The sequence below is a fragment of the Gorilla gorilla genome, chromosome 4 (genome assembly GCF_029281585.2).
Source record: "Gorilla gorilla gorilla isolate KB3781 chromosome 4, NHGRI_mGorGor1-v2.1_pri, whole genome shotgun sequence".
In the NCBI taxonomy this organism is placed as follows: Eukaryota; Metazoa; Chordata; class Mammalia; order Primates; family Hominidae; genus Gorilla; species Gorilla gorilla.
The window spans coordinates 154,833,552-154,851,920 of record NC_073228.2 but is presented as its reverse complement, the minus strand read 5'-3'; the positions used below and the strand labels follow the sequence as shown (position 1 = coordinate 154,851,920).

The following is an 18,369-nucleotide window of genomic DNA, read 5'->3' as shown; positions in this document are numbered from 1 at the left end:
ATGTTCACAGCAACATTATTCCTAATAGCCAGGATGTGGGAACAACATGTTTATCAATGGATGAATGAATAAACAAAATATGGTATATACATACAATGGAGTATCATTCAGCCTCAAAAAGGAATTAAATTTGGATACATGCTACAACATGAATAAACCTTGAAAACATTATGCTAATGAAATAAGCCAGTCACAAAAGGACAAATATTGCATGATTCCACTTATATGAGGTACTGAGAATAGTCAAATTTATAGAGACAGAAAGTAGGATAGTTACCAGGGGTTGAGGGAGGGAGTAGTGGAGAGTTATTGGAGTGTAGGAAAATAAATCTGTATTAATCAGGTTTCTCCAGAGAAACAGAATTAATAGGATATATTAAAAAATTTCCTATAATGAATTGGTTCATGTGATTTGGAAGCTGAGAAGTCCCGGGAAAGCAATCTGAGTCTGAAGAACTAGGAGAGTCAATGATATCAATTCCAGTCATAGTCTGAGTCCGAAGGTAGGAGAAGACAAATGTTCCAGCTAGAAGAGTGTCAGGCAGAGGGAAGGATGAGGGCCACCCACACTGGGGAGGGCAGTCTGCCTTACTTAGTCCACTGATTCAAATTCAAATATTAGTCTCGTCCAGAAAATCCTCACAGATGCACCTAGAAATCGTGTTTAACCAAATATTTGGGCATGCTGTGACCCAGTCAAGTTGACACATAAAACACAAAAGGCTTCTCAGTTTCTGTCTTAAAGCTAGCCAAATGCTGATGCCAAGGTCTACAATGCATGCAAAAACACAAGGAAAAGCAAACGCTAGAGTTAGTGGCACAACACATTCATGTTTTCAGTCTTCATCCCTTGGAGCCTGACCTGTTGGAGTTGGCTCCTTGCCTGGATTGAGGCTGCAGCTTGTACTAGCTGTGCTTCTGGGCAGTGGTTATACCCTAGAGCATTGCATCCAGGCTTCGAAGCTGAGGCAGTGTCCTGGTCCTGGGGTTTAGACTGAATCCATTGCCTGTCCCTCTTCTGAGTCTTCAGAATCCTCCAGAGTGGAAGAAGGACTGCAGTGGGTAACATCAAGCACATTTCTTGCTTGTGTCTTGCCTCCTTGCTGTGCCTTGTTCTGTAAGCAGACCCTGTGGGAGTAGGGAGCACAGGGGAACAGGTGAGCAGATGGCCAGCTGACCATTTGGTGTCAAATTCTCCCTCTTCATACACCACAACCTGACACAGCTTTTCTGCCTAGAATATCTGTTAACAACCTCCTCCAGTCCAAGAGGCTTTGAACCTTAGGGGTGGCAAAGTGTCCTCACCATACCCTAGCCCTGAGACCCTATGACTTTAAAGCTTATTAACTGCCTCCATTCCTACATCATCAGCAGAGGCTCAGGGCCCAGCTATTTCTGTGGACAGGTATTCACAATCCTAAAATTCTGACTGATATTGTTATCTTCAGGCTCGGACTTCATTCTTTTCTACCTATATGAACCACATACAGACCCTATTGGGACATCAGTATAAGCAATAAAAATCTCTCATTTTCAGACAGTTATCCTGAACCTCCCTCAATGTGTCAGTCTCTTCTACTAATCCCCCCAAAGGCACCCAAGCCCCTGGGCGTTGGATCTAAAAATCACCACCACAGGATGTCTCTCTTCCTTGTTCCCAAGACTTCCAAGTGCATCCCCATATCCGAGGACTTCAATACCAATTTTTTCACCCACTACATTATCCCACAGGAGTCCAGGGCCCTATCTGGATTCTAGAAGAGGCTATTTCCTTGTTGATCTAGGAAGGTTTTTTGCTTTCTCTTCAATCCAGTGCTGCACTTCTCTCTCCTTCTCATTCGAGCCTAATACTCATCAACAGATACTGTTTGGTCTGGAAGATTATCTGGTCTTACATGTAAATCTGGAAGGAAGGAATACTGGCATTTGAGGCCTCAGCTCTCTCTCCATCCCTCCACAGCTAGCCTAATGGCAGAATCCCTTGGATACCAGTGAGGCAGGAGAATAGGAAACCTAAGGCCATTTCACGCTGGCTTCGTAGAACTAAATTGAAAGGAAAACCCTAACTTTCCATGCCTAAGTAACAAAAGGACCAGAGGCTACTCCCTTTGCAGACTCCCACCTTTTCTGCATGGCAGATGGTTAATTGAAAGTACCTCTGGGCCAGGCGCAGTGGCTCATGCCTGTAATCCCAGCACTTTGGGAGGCTGAGGCGGGTGGATCACGAGGTCAAGAGATCGAGACCATCCTGGCCAACATGGTGAAACCCTGTCTCTACTAAAAATACAAAAAAATAGCCGGGCGTGGTGGCGGGCACCTGTAGTCCCAGCTACTCGGGAGGCTGAGGCAGGAGAATGGCGTGAACCTGGGAGGTGGAGCTTGCAGTGAGCCGAGATCGGGCCACTGCATGCCAGCCTGGGTGACAGAGAAAGACTCCGTCTCAAAAAGAAAAAAAAAAAGAAAAAGAAAAAGAAAATACCTCTGATTGGTTGCTTTTGGCAACCAGGCGTTTGCCTAAGAGTGTAACTTTGTAACTTCACTTCAGCCTCTGATTGGTTTCCATCTGCAAACAATCAGACTGATTGGGGGCCACCACTTTATTTACATGGCGTGAACACCAAGTGGCCAATGGGAAACCTCCAGCGGGTATTTGGACCCAAGAAGATCCTGTATCCCGGCCCTTGAGTGGCTGCTTGGGCCTGCTCCCACTGTGGAGTGTACTCAATAAGTCTCTGCTTTTGTTACTTCATTCTTTCCTTGCCTTGTTTGTGCATTTTGTCCAATTCTTTGTTCAAAATGCCAAGCACCTGGACACCCTCCACTGGTAACATATTTTGGTGAGCCAGCCAGGAGAAGGTAAGCCCAAAGTTTGGGATTTATTTTTCTCCTTTCTCCTTTTACATACAGGGAAATCTCTCTCTCTCTTTTCCTTTCCAACTCGGGACCCTTGGTGAGCAGCGTGTAAACATGGAGGTAACTGCAGGTTTCTGGCCGTGGCTGGTGAATACTAAGGGGTTTTCATGTGAAGAAGCCTAACCGCCACCACCTGGTTTGCCTAAGGGACCTGGGTCTTTTTCTTTTTCTTTTTTCCTTTTCTTCTTTATTAGTCTTTTAGCAGCTGTTTCCTAGTAGCTCCTTGGAAATTGAGGGAAATTGGCTGGGGTCAATCCCCAATATTGCCTGAAGACCATGGAGTGAATGGGGATAATTGCCCTGCCCAGAAGGGAGAAGGACTCTTTTTTAAATCTATTCTGAGTGTGGTCCCTGATCCCTATGTGTGGCACAGCTCAGAGCAAACTTGCCTGTTTCAGGCAACTTAAACCTTTTCTTATGCGTAATTCTTCCGTTTCCCTACTCAAGTGGCTAAGAGCAAAAGAAACACATCCAGCCTCCAGTTATCAAGTTCATGGAATGGGAAACATGGGAAAGTGTGGCCTTATCAAATTATAAGGATGCTAAAAGTCAAGGCCTTCATCCAGGGACAAAATGAAAGCTCATAGTAGGCCATTCCCTTTAGAGGGAAAACATGCAAGCAGGACTGGTGCCCACCTAAGGTCAGAGACGTCTGACACTCTTAAGATTGGACCCCACTAGGGGAAGCCCCAGAGGGGAATCCTCCAGACCTCAACCTCTCCAAAGAGGATGCCCTTGGCAGAGGTTCTGAGGTCTAGTATTAAACTCTCCTTAGAATTTTATCTCACAGTTGCAATGCTATTTGGCCCCAATATTGTTTGGAATGTGGAGTTTACTGTTGAATGGAAAACTGGGATAGCATTGCCATTGCATATATCCAGGCTTTGGTGCTGCTATTCTAAGCAGAGGGCCTGGTGAAAGAGTGATGTTCTCCTTTGGTACTGTTTGGTCTTAGTGTTCTTTGGAGTCTGGGGAGGTTTCACCTTTAAAAATCAAACTGCTAGGGCCGGGCGCAGTGGCTCATGCCTGTAATCCCAGCACTTTGGGAGGCCGAGGCAGGTGGATCACTAGGTCAGGAAATCAAGACCATCCTGGCCAACGTGGTGAAACCCCATCTCTACTAAACCCCATCTCTACTAAAAATACAAAAAATTAGCCAGGCGTGGTGGTGCGTGCCTATAGTCCCAGCTACTCAGGAGGCTGAGTCAGGAGAATCGCTTAAACCCAGGAGGCGGAGACTACAGTGGGAGCTGAGATCACGCCACTGCACTCCAGCCTGGGCAACAGAGTGAGACTCTGTCTCAAAAACAAAAACAAAAAAAATCAAACTGCCATCTGGGCACGGTGGCTCACGCCTGTAATCCCTGCACTTTGGGAGGCCGAGGCGGGCATATCACGAGGTCAGGAGTTCAAGACATGAACAAGGCCAACAAGGTGAAACCCCATCTCTACTAAAAATACAAAAATTAGCTGGACATGGTGGCACGTGCCTGTAATCCCAGCTACTTAGGAGGCTGAGGCAGGAGAATTGCTTGAACCAGGACCTGGGAAGCAGAGGTTTCAGTGAGCCGAGATTGCACCACTGCACTCTAGCCTGGTCTACAGAGCAAGACTCCATCTCAAAGAAAAAAAAAAAAAAAGAAAAAGAAAAAAAAAATCAAACTGCCATGGAAATTGCTTTACCCAAAATTTTGGTTCACAGTCTTCATTGCATTACCTACTGGGGCAAACAAAGTAAAACCGGTAAGCTTGTGTTGCTATCTCATGGCTAGGGTTTCAAGCTATTAGATCTTCATTTGTGTGTGTGTATACATGTCTAGATGTGTTTATTTGTATGTACACTTATATGTTATGTTTGCCAAATTGGCTTATAAGAGCGCTCATAAATTAATAAGCCTAAGCGATTTTTAAGTTAAAGTGACTTAAGTATAACTTTACTAAACAAGCTGGCTTTAAAATTATTGGTAAAATAAAAATAGAAATGCCTTCAGAATTGTCAGCATACATTTTGTCTGGATTTTATGTTTGTGTTTGCTAAATATTTTGAGATGTCAATGTTTGGCATAGAAGGTTATAAAACTACAAACGCAGCCAAAACAAAATGATCTCGGTTTGTGTGCCTTTTTTTTTTTTTTGGACAAATAAGAGCAATTCAATGTTAGCTACGTCTTCTGAGTTATTGGCAAAATTCTTATGTATTTAATTCTGAGACTCTCAGGTTTAGGTGAGCACTTGATATTCACTGGCTATTAGAAACATGGTTAGCAAGGAAATAACTAACTTTAAGTGATAGTGTCTAATATCTCAGTTTACAGAAGTAATCTAGATAAACTGTTAAAAATAAAAGAATTGAGTACAGTAAATGGGATAAATTTTTTAGGTAAACTTTTTGTGTAAATTAAAAGCTTAAAATTAATTTTGATGCTCATTGAATATTTGGGTCATTTCCAATTAAGGAAGGGTTGTGATATGGGGAAATATGTTTCTAAAAATTGTGGAATTGTTCTTATCTATAAATGCCCATATCTGATAGTTCAGGATTTCTTTTTAGGGTTTCACTAAAATTTTAGGTTACTAAGGATAATACTTCTAGTTAACACAGAGTTCTGTATACAAAATGTGCCAAAAAGGTTGTGTTATTACTGAGAAAAAGAATAATTTTGTCTAATTAAGAAGTTATCTAAAAGTTAGTTCAAATTACACATTTGAAAAAATTATTTGTGAAACAATGTAGTAAAGAACCAGTGATTAGGGGAGAAGGATGTGGAAAAAGTTTAGATAATAAAATATTCTTTAAAACATGATAAAGAATTGGAGACATTGGGCTAGTTAACATTTTCGTAGTTAAAGCTCTTAGTCTTGATTAAAGTAAAATAATAAGTATTGTAAAGAAATGCATTGGCAGTTTGGCAATTCTTTTTTTTATATAGTTAAGCTTGAAGCTGGATTTAGTGTGGAGCCAAATTTCCCAGATATGCTTGCACTGCTTCACACTATGTTTACTGTTTTGCATGGATAGTGCTGGCACTGGAGTGCTTATTGGTCATGGGCCTGAAGTGAACTTCTTGATTGCACAGGATGTATGATGATATTGGTGAACTTAAGGATATTGAATTGTGTATCAGGAATAAAATATTTATTATGTGGCTCTTTTGGGGCCCTGGGCAACACTTTAGCCTCCAGGGTAAATTGAGTAAGAAAAAATTAGGGTTGCTTTCCTGTTTATTTGTTTTTGCTTCTAGAAGGCTTTTATTTGGTTTTGTGGATAGTTATTTTGTTTCCTGTGCATTTCTAGCAAGTCATCATTTGTTCCATTTATCTGGAATTCCTAGGCTACCTTTGTCAGACCCACAGGAATTAATGGAACACATCAGCTTTTTAACCTTAAACTAACTTTTTGGAGTTTAGGCTTCTTGATATTTTAAGTACATTGAGTATACTTTTGTAAACAGAATTTAAGTCATATTTCTCTCTCTGCCTAATTTCTCCAAAATTTGTAAACTATTTGTAAATGTTCTTAATTCATGGTAGTGTGTTTGTTTGCATACAGTTGAGCAGGGTCACTAGGGCTGCTCAGGGAGAGAAAACCCAGAAACCTGGCCTACTGGCAAAAGGATAAGAATTTCCTCCCAGTCAGACTCTGACCTCTTTCTCTCTGTGCAAACTGGTTAAATGAGACGTGAAAGTCACTGTTTATCTCCTCTGTAAAGTTTTCACAAATGTCTTCAAAATATAAACATGTCGTCTAAATTATGTTCAAATATTAGGTTTGCTAAACGCCTTAAGGTCATAAACTGCTTCTTTGGCTTTTGAAAATTGTTTGACTTGCCTGCTTTACAGCTAGGTAGGGCCTGGGGACATGTGGAGTTGGCCATGCCCCTAGCTATGCTGGAATAGTAAGACCTTATCAGCACCTAGTACATAATTAACATAACTTACCAGCTTTTACATTAAAAGTAAGATTGCTAAGAGTCATCATTATAACATGTAATTGATACTACTAAAAATATTTTTACATGCAAGGTGTGTTAGGAAAAATGTCTGTGTGTGTGTGTTTTACTAAAAGGTTACAAGAAGCCATGGAAATGTAAATTGTTGCCTAGAGTTAAAAGATTGTTTTGAATTTAATAGGATAAAGCTGAAGGTTCAAATAAGTGGTGGAAGGTGTGTGGAAATTAATCTTGTGGAAGTGGTTCTCTGTGTGAGAAACATCGGCCTGACCACCTGACTTTCTGATCACATTCCACTGGGAAAAAGTCCAAGGAACATCCCTATCACATTCTGCTGGAACAAGGACCAAGTCACCTCATCATGGGAACATCTTATCAATAGCCTGTTGGGCAGCAAGCCATACTGCCCAGACCCCTCCCTCCCATACCTGTAAGTACCCCAGCCTGTAAGTGGCAGTGGGTTCAGGCATTAACCTGGTCCCCCACCTCCGCAGGTCTTGGTCTAGACATAAAACCTGCATTTGCTGCAGAGCATCCAACTCTCTTTCTTTAACCCTCACCTTCCCTTCAAAACCTAACAACTTCCATTGTACCCTCTCAAACTCCTGATTATGAAAAAAACTCCACTACATTTTGGCGCAGAAACCCAGGACATAGATTGGGTTCTAAACGGGTAAGTCTTCTCTTGCAACCTGGAAAGCAGCAAGCAGCAAAAATTAGACTGAGGCCTGCTTCCAGATCCTGAGTAGACTCCCTGTTTGCAGCCCTTTTTCTCTTATTCTCTCTCCTTTGGCCCTGGGCTGACCTCTAGATCCTGATCAAACTCTCTAGCCTCTTTTTTCTTTCTCCCCCTTTCTGGGCGGCTCTGGCAAGGATCACCTCCATTGCAGAACATCACGTCCAACACCAGTCTCCAATTAATGGGTGAGTCTCCCTTTTCCTCCTCTCCAGATTCCTCTCATGCTTCTGCTGCTTCACCAGAAAATCCCAGCGCTGGGTGAGAGGTCTCCCTGGTCACCAGGTGACCATGGTCTGCCTTCTCAGGGGACGCCCTCGGAAAGCTCGCCACTCCAGTCACTCTGATCTCCAGGGGACTGTGAAGAGCTGCATGGATGCCCTGGCTTTCTTATGTCCCTCCTCCCAAGAGGAGTCAGGGTATTTACTCCCCTCTGGGATACTCACACCCCTTCTCTATATTTCTCACTCTTCCAGCCACCAGTATGGGGCAAGGCTCCTCAAAACTTCCTCCAGACACCACTCTCAGATGTCTAATCTGGAACCTCCAAACCCAAAAATGCCCCTTCCTTCAGACAAGCCTTCCTCCTCTAATTTCAACCCGGACAACAAAACCCCTCCTTCAGTCCTTCTCCCACCACCATCCCCCCCTCCTCCTTCAGCTCCGGCTCCTTCACTCCGTTATTGTTGCCCTCTGTTCCCCCTTTCTTCTCCACCACATACCCAGTCTCACACTTAACCCCCTTCCTCTGAAAACCAGGCATACACCCAAAGGCCTTCCAAAGTCCTCCCCTGGCAGGAAGTCACGCGGGCCGAAGGTATAATCTGAGTTTATGTTTCCTTCTCCCTAGCTGACCTCTTCCAGCTTGAAAAAAGACTTGGCTTCTTTTCCATGGATCCCACCTCCTTCCACAAGGATTTCTGTATGTCACTCAGTCTTATAAATTACCTGGCATGACACTTACGTCATCCTCTCTTCCTCCTTCACCCTGGAGGACAGGGAGCACATCTCAGACTGTGCTCAGCAAAACCCTTTATCTGACTTCACCACCTCTACCTGAAGACTGATAGGGCCCAGAATCCACCACTCCCACCACCATCGTCACCTTGGAACCAAGAGTAACACTGTCAGTCTCTGCTAAGCCCATGTCTTTCCCATTAAATATGAGGCTAGTTATTCAATTTTACCAGAATATTCTGAGCCCCTCCTCAGTTCTTCTATCTCTATTGTGGGAGTCGATAGAATCCCCTCTAGGCACAAACAGACTGGTCCTCTATTATGCAACCTATTCATCACCCCCTTCACCCACTCTTTCCTGTTTATCCCTCAGTGCCCTACCCCTATCTTGGGGTGGGACATACCAAGTAAATTTTAGGGTCTTACCCACAAAGGCTCAGGTTAGCCCAAATGCAGGTCACTTACCTTGGGCTTGTCCTAACCCCTAATTCTCAGGCCATTCCAACCCAATGAAACGAGCTAATTTGGGACATGCCTCTTCCCCACACAAAAAATAACCTCCTCTCCTTCTCAGGCTGCATGGGATACTTCCATCTGTGGATTCCCAATTTTGGCTTGCTGGCCAAGCTGTTCTATATGGCCTCACATGGGCTCATCCTAAAACCCCTCAACCCAGCTTGCCCCATCAACTCCCACTTTAAAAAACTGAAAAATGCCCTTTTTAATGGCCCCAGTACTGGGACTGCCCAACTCCACCACTGTATTGTAGGGAAAAGAAAGAGAGATCAGACCGTTACTGTGTCTGTGTAGAAAGGGAAGACATAAGAAACTCCATTTTGACCTGTACCCTGAACAATTGCTTTGCCCTGAAATGCTGTTTATCTGTAACTTTGCCCCAACCTTGAGCTCACAAAAACATGTGTTGTATGGAATCAAGGTTTAAGGGATCTAGGGCTGTGCAAGATGTGCCTTGTTAACAAAATGTTTACAGGCAGTATGCTTGGTAAAAGTCATCGCCATTCTCCAGTCTTGATAAACCAGGGGCACAATGCACTGCGGAAAGCCGCAGGGACCTCTGCCCTGGAAAGCCAGGTATTGTCCAAGGTTTCTCCCCACTGAGACATCCTGAGATACGGCCTTGTGGGATGGGAAAGACCTCGTGGGATGGGAAAGACACAGACCCCAGGCTGACACCCATGAAGGGTCTGTGCTGAGGAGGATTAGTAAAAGAGGAAGCCTTCTTGCAGTTGAGATAGAGGAAGGCCACTGTCTCCTGCCTGCCCCTGGGAACTGCATGTCTCGGTATAAAACCCGATTGTACATTTGTTCAATTCTGAGATAGGAGAAAAGCCGCCCTGTGGTGGGAGGCGAGACATGTTGGCAGCAATGCTGCTGTTACTCTTTACTCCACTGAGATGTTTGGGTGGAGAAAAGCATAAATCTGGCCTACGTGCACATCCAGGCATAGTACCTTCCCTTGAACTTATTTGCGACACAGATTCCTTTGCTCACATGTTTTCTTGCTGACCTTCTCCCCACTATTACCTTGTTCTCCTGCCGCATTCCTCTTGCTGAGATAGTGAAAATAGTAATTAATAAATACTGAGGGAACTCAGAGACCAGGCCGGTGCAGGTCCGCCGTATGTTGAGCGCCAGTCCCCTGGGCCCACTTTTCTTTCTCTATATTTTGTCTCTGTCTTATTTCTTTTCTCAGTCTCTCGTCCTGCCTGATGAGAAATACCCACAGGTGTGGAGGGGCTGGCCCCATTCACTGTATGTACATTCTGACCAAGGCCTTGCTCTTGGACTACTCTGCCAAACATATGGCAATGCCCCACAAGCCATTGCATACCTCTCAAAACAAATGGACTATCATCCAAGGCTGGCCATCCTGCCCAAAAATCTTGGGTGCAGCCACATTACTGGCCTCAGAGGCACAGAAACTTACTCTCTACCAACACATTACTACTGCATCTTCCCATAACCTACAGGATCTCATGAGCCATTGATCTCTTCTATCCCTCCCACCATCCTGTAAGCATGTATCTTATTCATAGATACATGCCTTATTCATAGGTAACCCTCTAATCACCTACTAGAAATGTAAAGCTCTCAACCCAGCCACCCTCTTCCCTGTAAACACCTCTGACTCTAAGCTCTCTCACTCCTGCCTGGACCTCTTAAACTCCCTCTTCTCCCACTTCCAACACATTTCAAAAGCCCCTTTGCAGGGAACACCCACATGATTCATTAATGGAAGATCTTTTTAGCTCTTTTAGGGAGCCATGTCCAGCAGCTGGCTATGCCATCATTGCTGAAAATAAACTCCTAGAATCCAGCACTGTCCCGCTCCATACTACCTCTCAACAGGTGGAGCTAGGTGTCTTAACCGGGGCCTTCACCCTAATAAAGGGAAAGAGGGTTAACATTTACACCGATTCCACATATGCATACCACATCCTACACTCTCATGCCTTAATCTGGCAGGAAAGGGGTTTTCTAACTACAAAAGGAACCCCCATAGTAAATGGCAAACTCATACACAAACTGCTGGAGGCAGCTAAACTACCACTAAAGGCCACCTTTATCCATTGTAAGGGACATCAAAAGGCTACAGATGCCATAACCAAGGAAAACTTCTCAGCAAACTCAGCAGCCCAGCAGGCAGCCCTTAAAACCTCATCATTATTGCCCATCTTTCCCAGCATACACCCTGTATATACCCAGGAGGAACAAACCTCACTCACCCAGCCTGGTGCTATTTGGGGAGGAGGATGGTTCTACCCCAATAATAAAATTGTCTTGCCCAAGTCCCAGGAACTTTCTGTACTTTCATATGTGCACAACCATTTCCATTCCGGTTACTGCCCCCTACTCTAGCTTTTAAAAGTTTATATATATTTTCCCACCATGGCTGCCAATCTCACAGGTATTACTAAGGCATATTCCATTTGCACTCAAACAACTTCCTCTCAGGGAGCTATCAAACTACCTCCTTTCCCCACACACCAGGCCCAAGGACACCTGCCAGGGCAGGACGGGCAGATCAACTTCACCCTCATGCTCCCCGTAAAATGGGCCTGGTACCTTCTGACAATTGTAGATACATTCTCTGGATGGATAGAAGATTTTCCTACCACCACTGAAAAGGCACACACTATCACTTCTATTCTCCTCACCCATATGATCCCCCGGTTTAGAGTCCCCTCTTCCATCCAGTTAGACAGTGGGCCAACATTTGTTTCACAGGTTAACCAACAGCTGGTGGAGGCTCTAAACATTAAATGGGCCTTTCATGTTCCTTAGTGCCCCCAATCTTCAGGTAAAATTAAGTGGGTCAATGCCTTTTTAAAACAACAACTAACCAAACTTCCTAGAGGTTAAAATGGCCTGAACTTCACTTCTTCCAGTGGCACTCATGTTACAAGCCATTGCTCACAAGCCTCTCAGCCTAAGCCCATTTGAATTCATGTACCAATGCCCCTTTATCCTCCAGAATCTCCCTGTATCTGCCCCCACCCTGCCCCTCCGCTGCTTCTATACAGGATACTTGGCTGGCATTATACCTCACTCAACATCTAATAAGACAGTACGCAAACACTTACTTGCTCCAGCCTAAAAGTCCATCCTCCAAACACTCCTTCCTGCCCCTACAACCAGGGAATTGGGTCTAAATCACCAATTCCTTCTCCCCTCTCCAACCTAAGTGGACGGGTCCTCACCAGGTAATCCTAACTACTCCTGTGGCAACAAAACTAACATTCTTTCCACACTAAATCTACCATTCCAAACTAAAAACAGCACCAGACTTACATCCAGAAGTTTTCTCACCCCCAAAATATTCTTCCTCCCTCATAGGACCAACCTCACTACGCTTAACAAGAATTTCAGAAGTTGCCAGTCCAGAAGGCCCTGGTACATTACACTGTCTGCCTCCAATTTCAAATCTGTTATCTCACACCTTGTTTCAGATCTTTCCTGATATTCCCTCCCCACATCCCTGGATAGTCCACTCCAATTCCTCACATTAACCCAGGAGCTATGGCTGCAGGGCACCTTCCAAAATTTCCCTCGTACTCAAACCTTCTTTTTCCCCTTTTGTCTTTGCTGTGGGATACTTTAAATCCCACAACCTCTGGCAGGTGGGCTTCCTTTGTCAACCTCACACATTACCTCTTAAATCAGTCACACTCTCCTCTTTCTTCCAATTGTTAAATTTGTTTGTCCACACAAATCCAGCAGTTCACAGCCCTTCCTGTTAACCTAACCACAGAAACTTGATCTAAAGTAAACCTGCATCTCACCTACTCAACCAGTCCCTTCCCAAAACCTGTTTATAATCTTGCTTGGCTAAACACCTTTCCCTGCAATCCATCAAATCTACCTGCACCATCGCATGCAGGGCTGGCACCCTCCTTCGTCTCATGGCCTGTAAACTAAACATGTTACAAACTGAATTCCATAAAACATCCCTTCCCAACCCCTCCCTTCTCTGCCAGCACTGTTCTCCATGCATCCAACTTAAGGGAACTCCCTAAAAAAATGCACAGATAATTCCCTCAACTGCAACCTTTATTCTTCTTCCCTATCAGGACCGCAATGGCTGTTAACAAAAACCCATTTCTCTCTCTCTCTCTAAAATCAGACAGTCTTCACCACCAATATCCCTATCAGGCCCTAACAGGGACTATCCTTGTTAACAGTTATTCAACCTGGAAAAACAAAAAAGTTGGGACAAAAGTTTGTTCAGGATTTAACCCCCCGCTTCTCATGGCTCACTGCCTTCACTTACAACTTTGCCTGTCAACCCCCAGTCTTTTCTTTCTGTGTGGAACAAACTCTCTTCTTTGCCTACTGGCAAGTTGGTCAGGAACATGTACCCTGGTGTTTCAATCTCCAAACATTAACATTTTGCCTAACAATCAAACCATTCAGTTTCTTTAGTAATCCCTATTTCCTCCTCCTCCACACACACCAAGTGGGCTATACACTTCATTCCCCTGTTAGCAGGACTAAGCATCTCAGCTACACTTGGCATGGGGAGATCCGGTTACCCCTTTCTTAGGGCCCCTAATCTTCCTCCTAATACTCACAATTGGCCCATGTATACTGATCTTCATATCCCACTTTATCTCCCAAAGGCAGAACTACCTTGTCTAGGCAGCCATCCAGAAACACATTGATACCATCTTTCTCCACCAAGTCTGGTATCAACATCTCCAGGAAAACAACTCTGAAGTTGGACACCCACTGCTTCAAAACCCAAGCCCTGATTACAGTGCCCCTATTCAGCAGGAAGCAGCTAGATAATCAACAATGCCCCTCTTCCTTTTAGACTAAAGTAGAAGGCAAGAATGTTAATCCAAACTGTACCACTTTGTAAGCCCCCCATCATTTCGCAGACATTGGTCAAAGTGAAACATTCCATGGGGGTTCAGGCCATGAGAAACATTTTGCTCAACCACCTGAATTTCTTACCGTATTCTGCTGGGAAAAAGCCCAAGGAACATCACTATCACATTTTGCCAGGACAAAGACCAAACCATCTCATCATGGGAACATCTTATCAACATCCTGCCAGGCAGCAAGCCATACTGCCCAGACCCCTCCCACTCACACCTATAAGTACCCCAGCCTGTAAGTGGCAGTGGGCTCTGGCATTAAGCTGGTCCCCAACCTCCGCAGGTCTTGTGTTAGACATAAAACTTGTGTTTGCTGTAGAGCTGCCAACTCTCTCTCCCTGTCTTTCTTTAACCCTCACCTTCCTGTCAAAACCTAACAACTTCCATTATACCCTTTCAAACTCCTGATTATGAAAAAAAAAAAAAAACTCCACTACATATTTTTACCTCTTCTTTGAAAAATTTTTCCATGTCATTGCCTTAGCCAAAATCTGGCCCAGCATTTCTCTGAATCTAGAATTTCTTCAGAAATCCATATTACTCAAAGGATCACAAAATTAATTTTATGCCTTGCAAGGGATTCCTAAATTCATCTAAAGCAGATGAAATAAATTCTGCTTCAGCATTTCTCTTTCTTATCCAGAATGAGAAATGCTTAAAATGTTCAGAAGCTAAAATGAGTTATTTAGTTTCAGCAGAGTTAGTGTTTACTTATGAACTTAAGTTACTTGGTTGCCCAGGCAAGCTGTCACTAGCCTGGGATTATAAGAACTTGATTTCAAAAATACTAGCATTCACACTTCTGTGTTAAAATTCATATTTTATATTTTAACTCCAAAGGCAGTTAAAATGAAAGTCTTAATAATGAAGACATTTCAAGAGAAGAGATAAATAAAGGAAGCAGCTTTCTTGACCTACCGTTCCCCATGCCATTCACCTTTGTGTTAGTGCAAACTGCACCATTTTGTAAGTCCCCTGCTATTTTGCAGACCTTGGTCAAAGTGAAACATTCCACGGGGGTTTGAGCCATGAGAAACATCCTACCTGGCCACCTGACCACAAGGAAGACAAAGGCCCAATAAAAAAACATTCTTATTATACCCTACCAGGCAAAGGCCCAACTAAAGAAACCTCCCTATCCTATCTTACTGGGCAAAGGCCCAAGGAACACCATGATGACATCCCACCAGAAAAAGGGTCAAACCACCTTATCATGGGTACATCTTATTGATATCCTGCCGGGCAGCAAGCCACACTATCCAGACTTCTCCCAGCCATACCTGTAAGTACTGCTGCTTGTAAGTGGTGGTGGGTTTTGGCATTAAGCGGGTCTCCCGCTTCCACAGGTATCTGCAATATACCTGTGTTTGCTGTTGAGTCGCTCTCTTTCTCTCTCTGTCTTCCTTTAACCCTTGCCTTCCCTCCAAAACCTAACACTGATTCTCTACTTTCAGCATCTCTAAACCTTGATCCAGTAAATGCTTCTGAATCCCATGATCAAATAATTTTCCTTTTGTCCCATGGATTCTGGTATGTTAGGGTTTCAGATTCCTTGTATGTTTTCATTAAGTAACTGAAGAAGATATTCCCATTCTCTTTGAGAATAGTGTATACATGGTTACACTACATGGTTAAAAACTTCTAATTAGTAAATGAGAATTTTCTATTAAGGTATTTAATTATGTGAGCTCTCTAGTGTTACCCAAATCCAAAATTCTGTGATTTTGTGTTTCCATGGTGCTGTAATTTTAAGAGTTGAATCCACTGGTGGCTTAGTTGCTAAGGCAGTTACAGACAGCCTCGCCTTTTTCTTAGGGGTCTCCTGTGTCTGGGATTTCATATATGGCTGGCTGGTATTCCCAAGGTAAGTGACACCTCCTTTTTAAGAAAAGTATACACAGCCTACTTATGGGTCTATGTGACCTATCTTGTAAAGAGAAGATGACCACAAACACATCCTTGTGTTCCATAATGCTAGTAAGTTCCAGGGAGAAGAAAGAACATGAAAAGTGCCCTGGGTAAATTTTAAAAAATAAAATGAGATAGTCCATTGGCTCCTAGACTCAGTTGCCTTTGTGGAGAAAGCAGTTAAGTATGGATGGAGTGGTTTGTATGGGCTTACAAGGGATCCATGTTAGAACACAAGATGGTGACTCTTTCTGGGAGCAAAGGCTGTGTGGTGGTATAACTCCTCAGAAGAGGAGAGCACCCAGCAGAATTCTGCCTTCCTGAAGACAACTTCATCATTCGCCAGCACCAGAAGGAAAATTGGCCATCTGGGAGAGAGATGGCAGTCTGGGTTTTTCATCAGAGTTTGCCTGATCCAAGGGATTTTACTGTTCTATGAGGTGAACAGAGGGTAAGACCCTGGGTTTCAAATTGTTTCTAAAGTCTCCCTAAACCCAGACTTATGCACCCACTCTGCCACATGCTTCCTGTACCCTTCACGGGGGCATTCTACCTGCTAAACTAACAGAAGCACCCTAGAAAATCTTTCTCCCTCATGTGTCTCATCCAGGCACATCATCCCACCTTTTGAACTTCCCTCCTCCTTCAGAATGTTACTCAGACACCATTGTCATTCTTTACACCATCACCTTCTCCATGTGTATCATGCTTAAGTCCTCATACACTTAAGTCTTTTCAACTGCCAATTATTTTTCCACCATACCCTGTGTATAAGGAGGTGTCATGATGCTTCTCAAGTAATTTCAGTGGAAGAACAAAGGAAGAGGACCAGTCACCTCCAACCTCGTCTCCTTGGCTCTAGGTCCTTTCCCACTCAACAGGGATTTCTCAGGAACTTCTAGGGGTTGATTCCATTTGTGGAGAATACCATTTGTTGATTCTCCTACATGTAAATGGATAGTCAAGATTTCATATACAGTTGATTTTATTATTCACAGTACTTATGTTAAATAAATCCACCACAAACACTGTGTTAGTAAATACTGAATAATTGCTCCAAGAGGAATACAGGATTAGGTTCATGTAAGCCTCTGGTCACAACATTTTCATCAACTAGAATGCTGGCACTTTTATTGCTAGTCTCTAGCGATTCATCAATTGTAGTTTAAGTGTTCCTAAAATATATTGACTTTAGTGGTGGACTTCCGCTGTCAGTGAACCTGTGATTCTCAGCATCTACCTGTCTCTCTAGTTTCTGGGGCAGTGGTTTGTTCTGTGACCTTGATTCTTTGAAGGATCTAAGAATTGTTAATTTCTAGCTTTTCAGACTTTTTTCTTGTTGTGATGATAGGATTGACAACTTCCAAGCTCTTTACATGTCAGACTAGAAACCAGAAGTCTGCTCAGTTTTTCTTCATTATTTTTTCTTTCTGTTCTAAGACTGTATAATATCTAATGATCAAGCCCCAAGCTTACTGATTCTTCTGCCAGCTCAAATCTACTTTTGAGTACCTAAAGTGAATCTTCATTTCAGGTATTCTACTTTTCAACTCCAGAATTTTTATTTGAGTCTTTAAACACTTTTTATTCTACTAACATTCTCCATTTGATGAGTCATTGTCACCATACATTCCTTTCATTCTTTGAACATGGTTTTCTTTAGTTTTTTGAACATATTTGTAATAGCTTCTTTGGCATCTTTGCCTTACAGGTCCAACATCTAGACCTCCTCAAAAGCAGTTTTTATTGATGCTGTTTTTCCTATACAAGGGTTATACTATTTTGTTCTTTTGCATCTCTAATAGTTTTTGAAATAATATATTGTAGCAACTCTGGATTCTGACACATCCCCTTTAGGGATTATTGATGTGGCTCTGTTTTGTTAGTTTGTTTAGTGGCTTGCTTGCACCAACTTTGTAAACTCTATTTCCCCCCGCCGCCCCCCACCCCACAGTGTGTAGCCTTTACCCCAAGCCTGGCTTCCTAGAAGTCACCATTGGGTCAAAATATCTTAACATTTAGCCAGTGTTTGGTCAGGGGTTGTGCTTACGCTCCTTGAGCTAGTAAGACTTCCACTCTTTGCTAATGTATCAGCGTGTGGCTTGGGAAATTCTTTCAATTCCACTCAAGTTCAGCTAGTACCTGTTATGGTTGGTCCTGAATGTGTGAAACATAGACATATGCACAGACTTCCAGTTTTAGCTCTTTCTCTTGTTCACTCTGTTAAACCGGGTGACTTGCTGTTTCATTTGTTGCTACTTGTTTTATGAAACTATTAGAATTCTCTTAAGTGCTTGCCACTAAGATCTCTATTTTCAACAATGCCTTAATTCATGCAACGCTTCATGTTATGATTAAATACAGTCAGCCCCCCAGCTGAGCTGAGGAGCTTCTGGCCCTCCCATCTTGCTTCTTTCCCTGGATATAACATCTACACTCTTGCACAGAAGCGGGGGACAAAGGGGAAAGCCGGATTTTCCTGAAGTGACACCTCTGCCCTACC

General features: G+C 43.4%; 1 long non-coding RNA gene across 1 annotated transcript; it reads right to left on the bottom strand.

The window, feature by feature from the left end:
• Positions 1-207: 207 nt before the first annotated feature.
• Positions 208-16,810, bottom strand: LOC134758445 (uncharacterized). The gene is made up of 2 exons (XR_010133639.1): positions 16,703-16,810; positions 208-1,128 (listed from the first exon to the last, which is right to left on the bottom strand). It is a non-coding gene; the product is annotated as an uncharacterized lncRNA (long non-coding RNA).
• Positions 16,811-18,369: the final 1,559 nt, after the last annotated feature.